General features: G+C 19.7%; 1 protein-coding gene across 3 annotated transcripts in view; it reads right to left on the bottom strand.

The window, feature by feature from the left end:
• Positions 1 to 12,159, bottom strand: part of LOC122506750 (thyrotroph embryonic factor) — a 212,559-nt gene that overhangs the window by 115,436 nt on the left and 84,964 nt on the right. The gene's annotated exons all lie outside the window — the stretch shown is intronic.

The following is a 12,159-nucleotide window of genomic DNA, read 5'->3' as shown; positions in this document are numbered from 1 at the left end:
TTATTCAAAAAAAAAAGTTATTGATGTTTTCGAATAATTTTACAATTAAAGAAATTCGTAAATAAATGTAACAAAACATTTTTTTGAGTAAAAAAAAAATATTGTTTATTATATATATTATATTATATTGTATATACAATATAATCTTACGGTGAATCGATGAGACGAGAGATACGACTCACAAGTAGATACGAAATGACTGCACTGCACGGATTCATTCTGTCATGTCACGTTTACGTATGGAAAGGTCGCGGAGGAATGAAGTTCGCAAATGGTATTTACCGAAAGGCATAATTAATAAGCGGTTGGTAATTCTTTGATTCGTGATAGGACTACTCGTAAATATATAATGCCGAGAGCGCGGGCAAACATTTTTTCACTCGCAAATAGGAAATTTATTTTAATTTCTCCTATATAGTAAATAGTAAATCCAGATCGTCGTATTTACGTGTATTTTATGTAAAGTCCGCTAAACGTTAAAAATTCAAGTTGATTGACATACGTTATATACACCTTTATTACGATGATACCTTATTTCATACTTCATGAGTCAGAAAATGCAAATGAAGCAGAAAAAATTACAAAAAAATACAGAAAAATAATTTCCAAAAAAAAATAAAGAAAAATTTTAAAAATACAGAAAAATAATTTTAAAAAAAATACAACAAAAGGAAAAATTTAAAAAATACAAATAAATATAGAAAAATAATTAAAATAATTTTTTTAATATATATGTTAGAAAGAAAATGAAAACTGTACCTATATTTACTTCCGGAGATAAACAATATTTCTTTTTTGTATTTTGAAAATTAATTCACTTTAATTAATTCGCAGAAAATCAAAAAATAATAAAATGTCTTATAAAGTCGTTAAAAAATTAGATCAGTGAGTAATGTGTGACAAATCAAGTTTTTTTTAAAGCAAAAAAGAAAAAAAAAGAAGGCACATAAAATCAGAGAACCATGGGATCATCTCGGTAACATATGTCAGTCACATGTTAATTGCTTCAGAGCATAAACATAGCAGTTCATCAATTTATTCTACACAAGTTATACTCTAAACTTGCAACTAAATTGCTCTTGAAACGTGCAAAATTTTTTTTTATTTAAAAAAAAATTTCTGTAAATAAATCAATATTCGAAAACTCGGTTAATGAAATAGTGGTTTTTTTAACGAAATATCATTAGTAACTGATTTATAAAAAAAAAGTAGCTAAATAGTTATTATAGAATAGAGAAAAAATAGAATAGTGTCTAAAAACTTAAAATAAAAAATAGAAGAATAGTAATAAATAAATTAATAAATAAATTAATAAATAAAAAAAAATTAATTAATTAATTAATAAAAAAAAATAAATAATAAATAAATTAATAAATAAATTAATAAATAAAGAAATAAAAAAATAAATAAAAAAATAAAAAAATAAATAAAAATTAATAAATTAATAAATAAATAATAAAAAATAGTTATAGAATAGAAAGAAAAATAAAATAGTTTATTATTATAATTTCTCCGTGTATATAACCAAAAAAATTGCCCACAATTTTAGAAATGAAAAGTTAGTGAATAAAAAAACTGCGTACGAGTTTTAGCGAAAGAGTGGTGGTGGGGAGAGAAATTATTTATTTATCCATAGTTATTATAATGAGAATTTCTGATGCAATTGAATTTCCCAAGATTCCCGAGACATTTACTAGAAGATGTCCATGTTACGAGAAGCATTTGACTGCACGCATGTTCATGAGAGCTGTAATTAGGCTCGAAGCAATTAACAAACAGACTCGTTTTCCGGGTTGCGTAATAAATCCATCTCCTTTTTCGTTGTAAGGAGTTTTTTTTCTCTTTCTCTCTCTCTCTCTCTTTTTAAATTATCACAAAAATCACCCAATTTCTCAGAATATCCAACATATTTCTAAGAAATCTTCCAATCGCAGTTTTTTTTTAATATTTCCGCAAATTTCTTATTATAGTATTATCATCCTATTGCTATTATCATTAGTATTATTAATCAGTAATTTTTATTACTATTATTTGTTAATATTTTATTTTTATAATTATTTTTATTTATTTTTATTTATTTTTATTTATTTTTATTATAAGTCAAGATTTTTTATTAAAAGTATTGAAAAAAATTAAATTTTTAGAATTCATAAGAAAATTCAGAATTATTGTGTCTTTTTTGTTTGACTCGTAAAACTATAAAGTTACCACGAATTCTAATACAAAACTTTCAATTTCTGACAAAAATTATTTAATGAATAATTATTAATTTTACATAAATATTCAAAAATTAATTCAATTTTAAAAGAGTTAACTTTACAACTTTCATAAATAAATGAACTTCAAACGGTTTCAATTTGAAATTTTATAAAATTTCAACATTAAATGAATTAAATTAGAAATTTTAATGAACTTAGATTTTCGAAAAAATTTAATAATTCAAAATTTTCTAAAATTAGTTAAATTTGTCAATACATATTTAATTAATTATTAAAAAAAATTAATTTATAGAAGAATTTCAGTTAAAAACATTTAAAAAAAATTGAAGTTTGAAGAAGTTACAAATGATTGCAGAAATTCAATTATTTTCAAAAGTAATAATATTCTTATTACAAAATTTAATTATGTTCAAAATTTACAAAAATATCTCGACAATAAATACCAATTATTATTATTTTTATAAATTAAAAAATTCTTCAAAATTTCAATTATTTTCAAAAATTTTCCCCATTTCAATAATTTTCAATATCTATTTTAATAAAAATACCCAAAAGAATTCGATTATTTAAAAACAATTTTAATAAAATTGTAAGCAAACATTTAATTTTTTTCATAAATAATAAAAATTTTACTTAAATTCCATTATTTTCATAAATAATAAAATTCTTAATTCTAAGAAACCTTCAATTGTTCAATGAATTATTTATTTTTGTATTTAAATAATTGAATTCACGTAGAATTTTCCAGTAAAACTTGATTTTAAAATAAATTTTTTATTTAAAATTTAAAATAATAATTGAATATTAAAAGTATTAGAGCGTTGTAGAATTTCAATTATTTATTTATTTTTAATACAATTTTAATCGAATTTCTTCAAAAATGTAACTATTCTAAGAATTTTTATTAAAATTCGTCAAAAGAATTCAATTATTTAAAAGTTTGTTAATAAAATTCTTTATAAGAATTAAATTTTTAAAAAACATTCAATTATTCAATAAATAATTTACTTTTGTATTTAAATAATTGAATTCTCGTAGAATTTTCTAATAAAAATTGATTTGAAAATGAATTTTATGTTTAAATTTTAGATAAAAATAGAATATAAAAATAATTTTGAAGAAAACACAGTATCAATATTTTTATATAATATAAAATAAAGATGTTATCATTCAGTCATGTTTTATAACAAAATATTTTTAAAGTTAATTAATTTCAAAAAGGTTTGAATTTTAATGTTTTGAAGAATTTTAATTCCTACGGAAAAATAATAATAATTAAATATTTAAAATATTTAAAGAAGAAATTATTGTTTTCGAATAATTCTACAATATTAAAGATATTCGTAAATAAATTTAACAGAACATTTTTTTTTAATAAAATTTTTTCCTTTATTTTCAAAAATTCAAAAATGTTTAGTCTCATTTTTAATTAAATTTTCTAATTGACAAATATAATTTATAAACATTTTTTCTTTTATTTTTAAAAAACTTTGAATTTTATTATTAAAACAATAAATTGAAATTAAGAAATACAAGAATTGATGCAAATTATTTCCTTAAATGAAAATTGAGAATTTTCTACAAAAATATCAAGAAACGGGAATATCTCATGTTTTTCTTCCCAAAAGAAAAAAATGAGTTTGTGAACAATATTGTTATTCACAAATAAAATTTATGCATAAAATGGGTATATTTCCTACTTCTTAATAAAAAGGTTTTAACAATTAACAATTTTCCAGTATTTTTTATAAATAAAATAAGAAGTTTTTCATTGTCAATTTACGAATTTAAATTCTGCATTAGAAAAACAAAACGAAATTACTTAAAAAAGAGAAGAAAATAAACGTTAGTAATTTCCTGGTTAGCAAACATTTTTTCTTCTAATCAATGAAATTTATTTTTACCATCTTTGAAATTTAATAAACAACCAATATTAATAAGTATAGTATGTTCAACAATTTTTCTACCACGTGAAAAGTTATAAATATTTATAAAAAATATAATATACTTTGGAAATATTTTATTATCATTAAATTTTTCAATAGAAATTTTTTTTGTCTCTATTTTAAAGAAATTGTTTCTTTTTGTTAAAAAAAAATAAGAAAAACAGTAATTTTTTTTGTTCAGAAAATGAAATTTCTGTTTACATATTATTTGTTGAAAAAAAATGAAGTTTGAATTGTAAATTTTTTATATTACTATTTATATAATTTGAGATGCGAGGAATAAAATCGTAAGCCTATTTTTTAATACTGTTTCCATTCTTTCGACCTCGATAAGTAGATACATATAAGTATATAGATGTGGAAATATGACGTCTTATAGGCTAGCGTGTTCAACAGAATGGAAGGATAATCCCATGCGGTCTACGGGAGGGTTTCAAGTTTCCCAGTGGGTTGGCAACTCTGCCTACCTGAACACGATGTTTTACACTCTTTTGCATGACTAGATCAATAAACAATCTTTTTAATGCAATCGACTTATTGCCTCTACTCCTCCACTCTTAAAATACGCAAATAAAAACCTCTTTTTCCACCCTCCACTTTATTCCCATTTTTCTTTTTCTTTTTTTTTTTTAATAAATAAAATTTCAAATTTCGCTCCGAATTTTCGTGTGTAATTTTCTAAAAAACAACAAAATAATAAACAAAATCGAAAAAAATTATAAAAGAAACAAAAATGTATAGTAGAAAATCTGACGAATAATAAAATAAATCCAAGGTTTTTGAAAAACAAAATAATAAACAAAATCGAAAAAAATTATATCTAAATAAAAAGATAGGGAAAAATTTGACGAATATTGAAAGAATTTTTGTTTATATTTTGGTTGAAGGGAATAATTCAATTTTTTTTTTGCTTTTTTCTCAAATAAACTTGAGATGTAAATAATTCAGGATATCAGCATCAGCAGGCACAAGCTGTGTACATAAATGGTTGTACGAGAGCGAGTAGAAAATTGAAAGCTGACATAAAAACGATAATAAGGCTATGCAAACGTAATTTTCTTCGCCCTAATGATCACATTGATGATGCCGAGTATATACAAGAACACATATGCAAAATGCAGTCTGTTTTAGACAACTGCACGAGTCAGAATATTCATCCTTATGAACACACAGATAATATTTGAACATTATCCCTTTTCCCTACCATCCTCTATTATAGAAATATCCTAAAAAAAAATCTAAATTTTTAATCTAAATTAATTTTATCTTAATTTTAATAATCTAAATTAATTTTATCTAAATTTTAATAATCTAAATAAATTATTATATCACTAATATAATTTCACTAATATATAACACTAAAAATCACTATATAATCACTAATTATCATTGAAATTAAATTAAAAAATAAAAAATAAAATAAAATTCCAAAAAACGAAAAATGGTAAAAAATTACTTTCCCTGAAAAAATTCTTTTTACAGGAAAATATGAATGTTTATACGAAAAATGGGTAAAATATATAAATTTTAATAATTTCTAAAAATAATAATTATAACCCTTCCTGAATTCAATTATTTTTTTTACAATTTTCAACTAAACTTCATCTCTGAATCAATTAATTTAAATAATTTCCCAAAAGTTCTTCTAGAATTAATTCAATTATTTAAATACAAAAATTCAATTTTTCATAATCATTGTAATTATATAAATATAACAGTTTTTCAATTTTGAAAATTATTTGAAAAATATAAATAAAAATAACCAAATTTTTGAAAAAATTTTAATTATAAACAGGACTACCTATGATTTGTCAAAAATTTTAATAAGTCCGAAAAGTAAATTTTCCTAAATTTATATTTACATTGTTCGAAGATAATTGAATCTTAAGAAAATTATTATAAAACAATTCTAATAATTAGTTTTCAAAAAATATTTTAATGTAATTTTTTGAAAATGGTTGTGGTACAGTTTTTATAAAACGAAGGTGAATTTCCAAAAAACTTTTTTCTAATGAAAGTGATTTTCTAATTTTCTTTCTTCTAATAAAGGTAATTTTTAAAAAAAAGTTTCCTAACAATTTATTCAATTTTTGAAATAACGAATGATTGAAAAATAAAATTTACGAAAATTTTTTAATTCTTTAAAAAAAGTACTTGAGATTTCTTTAAAAAATTATAATAAAAAATAGAAATTATGCAAATTTTTTAACAAAATTTTTAAATAATATAGTTAATAATCGTAATTAATAAATAGAAATTATAGGGATTTTTTTCCTAAAAGATATTTAAAATTTTCTAAAAAAATGTTTTATAAATAAATTAATTTTGGAAATTTTTGTATAAAAATGATGCAAATTATTATTTTTTTTTAAAGAAGAACAGAATTTTGTAAACAAAATTGTGATTGAGAAACAGAAAATATGTTTTTAACAATTTTCTAACTTTTATCAAAACTATGGAATTTTACAAATTTTAGAAAAATAAATATTAGAAATCGTAACTTTTTAGAAAAACTTTTTTTAGAAATCCAAACTTGTTAGAAAAACCGTTTTTTAGAATACAGATTTCATTAGAAATTGTTTTTTTTAGACAAAAAGGATTAGAAAATATTTTTTAGAAATAGTGACCACCTACCTTTGAAAATAATTCAATTTCTTAAAAAAAAATTTGTATAATATAAAAAACTAATTAATTTTTTTAAATTTTAATTAAAAATTTTAAACTTGATTGTTTTCTCCAAAAGTGTTAAAAAGAATTCTAAAATGTTATTATTTTTGTATGTATTTGAATGTTTGGAAACATGTAATTGAAAATATTGAATTTTAAAAAGTTAGAAGCTAATTTTCATTAATTATCATTTTTAAATTTACCTTTAAAGATTTTTCATTAAAATTTTTGATATTTCAATTATTATTTTCAAAATTTGCGAATTAAAATTCTTAAAAAATTGTAAATAAATACTTGAAATAAATTAATTATTTTTCAATTAAATTCTACAAAATTTCAACTACTCAAAAAGGTTTTTTATTATAGAAATATTTGAAAAATTCAATTATATTAAAAAATGATTCACAAAGAATTTTTGAAAGATTTGTTTACAGTTATTTTTCCCATTATAAAAATTTAAAAAAGTTGCACTTTTTCAAGTACTAAAAATTGTTGTATTTTGTTGCAATGTTTGTAAAAAAAAGTCGAAAAGCAAAAAAACGAAAATTGTCAAAAATTGAAATCACTATAATTACAATTATAAGTTATCACTAAAATTAAAGTTACCCAAAAAAAAAATAAAATTCCAAAAAACGAAAATTTGCAAAAAAAAAAATGACTACATTCACTAATAAGTTTATCACTACAATTAAATTTCCGAAAGAAAAAATAAAATCCCAAAAAAAGAAATCTGCTAAAAATTCACATATAATTAATGCAGCAATTAATTAAAATAATCAGATAATTTAGAATTTCCCAATGAAAACATTCTAGGGAAAATGTCAAAATTCTTTGCAATTAAGAGGGCAAAAGAACATAAATTCACAAATAATGCGGAAAGCGAAAAAAAAGAGAAAAAAAAATGATCGTGAGAATTTTGAAATGAACTTTTAGTCTTTTAAAAAAAAACAAGAGCATGTACTAGAAGTTAGTAAACTGCATTTGTATATATAAAGAGGGGAATGCAAATTTTTATAAATGATGCATTAAGAATTATGTACTAAGAACATTTCACGATCTACTGATTAATTATACACAGCGAGTTTACTTTCATTTGCCATCAGGAAAACTTTTATAATTACAAATGTGTATATATATATATAATATATGTGCTTAAATAATTTAGAGGCATGTTAATATATGTAGACAAATAGGCCAATTTGTTGTGCGTGTGACTATATTAATCAAATTCAGCAAAATAAGAAAAGGAAAACATCATCCAAAACTAAAAGATAGTGTTAAAAATTTGTATAATTAACAAGCTTTATTAAAATAATTATAAAAAAATTTCAATAATAATAATAGTGAAACAAAAAAAATTTCATAATAATTGGAATATTAATAATGAAGTAGATAAGAAATGAAATAAAATAATAAAAAATAATGAACAATAAACAGATAATAATGATATAATTAATTAATTAATTAAGTAGTGAATTAATAAACAAATTAATTAATAAAGTAGTTAAGTACTAAAGAAATTAATTAAGCAGTGAATTAAAAGAGAAAATTATTATTAAAGTAGTGAACTAATAAAGACAATTATTATTTAAGTAGTAAATTAATAAAGAAATTATTGAATTAAGTAGTGAATTAATAGGGGAATTAATTAAGTACTAAATTATTAAAGAAAATTATTATTTAAGGATTAAATTAATAAAGGAATTAATTAATTAAGTAGTGAATTAATAGGGGAATTAATTAATTAAGTAGTAAATTAATAGGGGAATTAATTAATGAAGTAGTGAATTGTTAAAGAAAATTATTATTTAAGTAGTAAATTAATAGGGGAATTAATTAATGAAGTAGAGAATTGTTAAAGAAAATTATTATTTAAGTAGTAAATTAATAGGGGAATTAATTAATGAAGTAGTGAATTGTTAAAGAAAATTATTATTTAAGGAGTAAATTAATAAAGGAATTAATTAATTAATTAGTAAATTAATAGGAGCATTAATTAATGAAGTAGTGAAAGAATAGAAAAAATTATTATTTAAGTAGTAAATTGATAAAGGAATAAGTAATTAAGTAGTGAATTAATAAAAAAACTTATTATTTAAGTAGTTAATTAATAAAGGAATTAATTTAGTAAGTAGTGAATTAATAGGGGAGTTAATTAATTAAGTAGAAAATTAAAAAGAAATTAATTAAGCAGTGAGTTAATAAAGAAAATTATTATTTGAGTAATGAATGAATAAAAAAATTAATTATGTACTAAAATAATAGAGGATTAATTAATTATGCAGGTAATTAATCAAGCAATTAATTAATTAGGTAATTAATTAATAAAGGCAATAATTAATAAGCTAATTTATATTTAATTTTGATTAATGAATTAACCATAAATAATATTATTTAGTTAATGAATCATTTAGCTAATTAATGACAAATAGTTAAGTACTTAATTTTTTTTATAATTTTTTGCAAATTTATACACATGAATGGTATCTTATCTCTTCTTTAAGGGGACTTGTTTCAGGCCATGCCAATGTAAGAGTGACTGAAAAATTATAGTTTCTCTGAAGGTTACTATATATCTTTTTAATTTATTTTTATTGCCTAGATATTTATTATAATTTTTATTTTATTTATTTATTTGAAAGGGAATTTATTCACTTACATTACTAAAAATGTTCTTTATATACTTGTATTGAAAAAATTTTTTTATTTTATTAATTTATTTATTTAATTTCGGTATTTTTATTTAAGAAATTAATTTTTTTATGTATTTAAAAAAATTTATTCACTTACTTTATTATTAAATTAATTTTCTTTATTTACTTGTATTAAAAAATTTATTTATTTATTTAATATTAAAAAAATTTATTCATTTACTTATTTAAAAAATCCATTACTTTTATTTAATTAAAAAAATTAATTTACTTACTTTATCAACAAATTTTCTTTATTTACTTGTATGAAAAAAATTTATTCATCTATTAATCTTTGAAAAATTATTATTTTCTCATTTATTTAAAAAAAAAATTTTCTTTTATTTATCTCGAAAAAAATGTAATCTTTTACTACACGTACTCCTAGAGTTTCAAAAATATAAAAATAAACTTATCTCAAAAAACGATCGCAAAATATATACCGATATATATATTATACTAAACACAAGTTGTACAAGACTTGGCAGGATGTGACGTTACAAGGACGAATCACTACTTCTCCTTCTTTCTTTTTCACTCAGTTAAATAAAAATATCGTGCATTTAATGTGCGACTCCCTTTTGCGAGTGTGTATATCTCTCTATTATTGTCCATATATCGATAGATAAACTTGAAGAAATTAAATATATTAAATATATGTCAAGTTTATAATCACAAACATTTACATAAATAATTATAAATATTTATTTATTTTTATTTATAATATTTATTTATTAACATTTTGCTTATTTATTATTCATTTTTTTTTATTTACTTTTTACTTGTTTAATATTTATTTAATTTTATTATTTTTAAATTTTAATTAATTAATTATTAATTATTCATTTTTTCCATTATTTTCCTACTTTTAATTTTTATTTATTTTTTATCTTTATAAAATAAATAAGAATTTTATTAATTAATATCTTCATCAGTCTAAGGGAATCGAACCCCGAACTATAACTTAACCACTCTGAACACTTTAACAACTGCGACCATTTAACAATTTTAAAGTATACTTAAAATACAATATGAATTATTACTTAGAATTTTAATAATTATGATGATAATAAATAAATAAATAAATAAATAAATAAATAAATAATTAATTAATAAAAAATAATAATTAATTAATAAAAAATAATAATAAAATAATAAATAATAATAAAATTTATAATAAGTATTCAATAACAATAATTATAATAATTACTGGATGAATATTATTGGAAAAAATTATTAAAAATTAAAAATTATTCGAAAAAGTAAGTTGAAGAGAAAATTTCAAATAAAATTCGTGAAGTAAATGGAATTTTATCTCGTAATTTATGAATTAATTATTATTAATACTCGAGTATTTATAGTTATTAAATAAATATATATATTTCTGAGCAAAAATCGACGAATTAGAAATTTACCCAAGTTGTTACGTCATGCACAATATTCCATTTTAATAATTCTAAAAATTCACTTTTCTTCCTCTTCGATTTCAATTATTTTTTCGATATTTCAAAAATTTTAGAAAAAATTAAAATACTACTTTATTAATAAATTACTAGTTATTTTTACTTTCGGAATTCATTTTTAGAGCTAAAATACATTTTTCTAAGGAAAAAATACAAAAGAAACTACACCAAGATTAGTAATTTAATAAAACAACATTTTTTTTTTTTTGGCATTATAATTGTCAAAAAAAATTGCTTTCGACTTTTTAATTAGTATTATAACAGTGAAAGCTGACAAGGAATTATAGATGCATCGTAAAACTGTCATGTAGTTTGTATACTCGCAGTACTTGTAAATTCATACGTCGAGATATTTATTTTCTATTCAACTTTCTGTCCTATTACAACTCGTATTTTACTAATTTTTAGTCTCAGTAGACGAAGAATCTATTTTTTTGCAATATTAGCTTCCAAACGAAGCTAAAAAAATTATTTTTAAGGGTTTTGACATTTTTTATTAGTGAACGAATTGCAATTATTATTTAACTTTTAAAAGAAAAGAATGCGAAATGTTAAATAATTATTATTTAACAACAAGCTTCGTCGATAAATAACTATTGTTTAAAAATTAAATTAAATATTATTTCATTGCTATTTCTATATTGCAAAACAATATTTAAAAATAGATTCCAATTTTTCATTCCTAATGATAAGATTATATATAAAAAGCGAGATATTGCGTCAAATTGTTAGAAAACTGCAAAAGCTACTAAAGCTACTACCAGAAAAAATATTTCTTTTCTCTTAATTTAAAAACCATATCTATGCTAAAAAATTCTATTTTGTAAAAATTTCTAAATCAGTATTAATAAATTCTATTAATTAAGTCAGTTAATTATGAAATGAATAAATAATTACTGGTAAAAAAATCTAATCTCGGCACTCACAGAAAATTAAAGTTTAGTGTAAAAGAAAAAGAAGAAAGAAAAAACTAGTTAAATTTACAGTTAAATAATAATATTAAGAAATATTAGTTAAATTATTAACAGAAAAAAATAACAACACAAAACATAAATTTAAAATAAATAAAAAAGAAACAAGAAAGGAAAATAAAAATTAAATTTATAATATTTGAGTATTAAAAAGTTTTAGTTAATTCAAGTTGCGTGGGGCTGTAAATAAAAATAAAATTGGA

Source organism: Leptopilina heterotoma, unplaced genomic scaffold (assembly GCF_015476425.1).
Source record: "Leptopilina heterotoma isolate Lh14 unplaced genomic scaffold, ASM1547642v1 Lhet_114, whole genome shotgun sequence".
NCBI lineage: Eukaryota > Metazoa > Arthropoda > Insecta > Hymenoptera > Figitidae > Leptopilina > Leptopilina heterotoma.
This window is presented reverse-complemented; position numbering and strand designations above follow the sequence as displayed.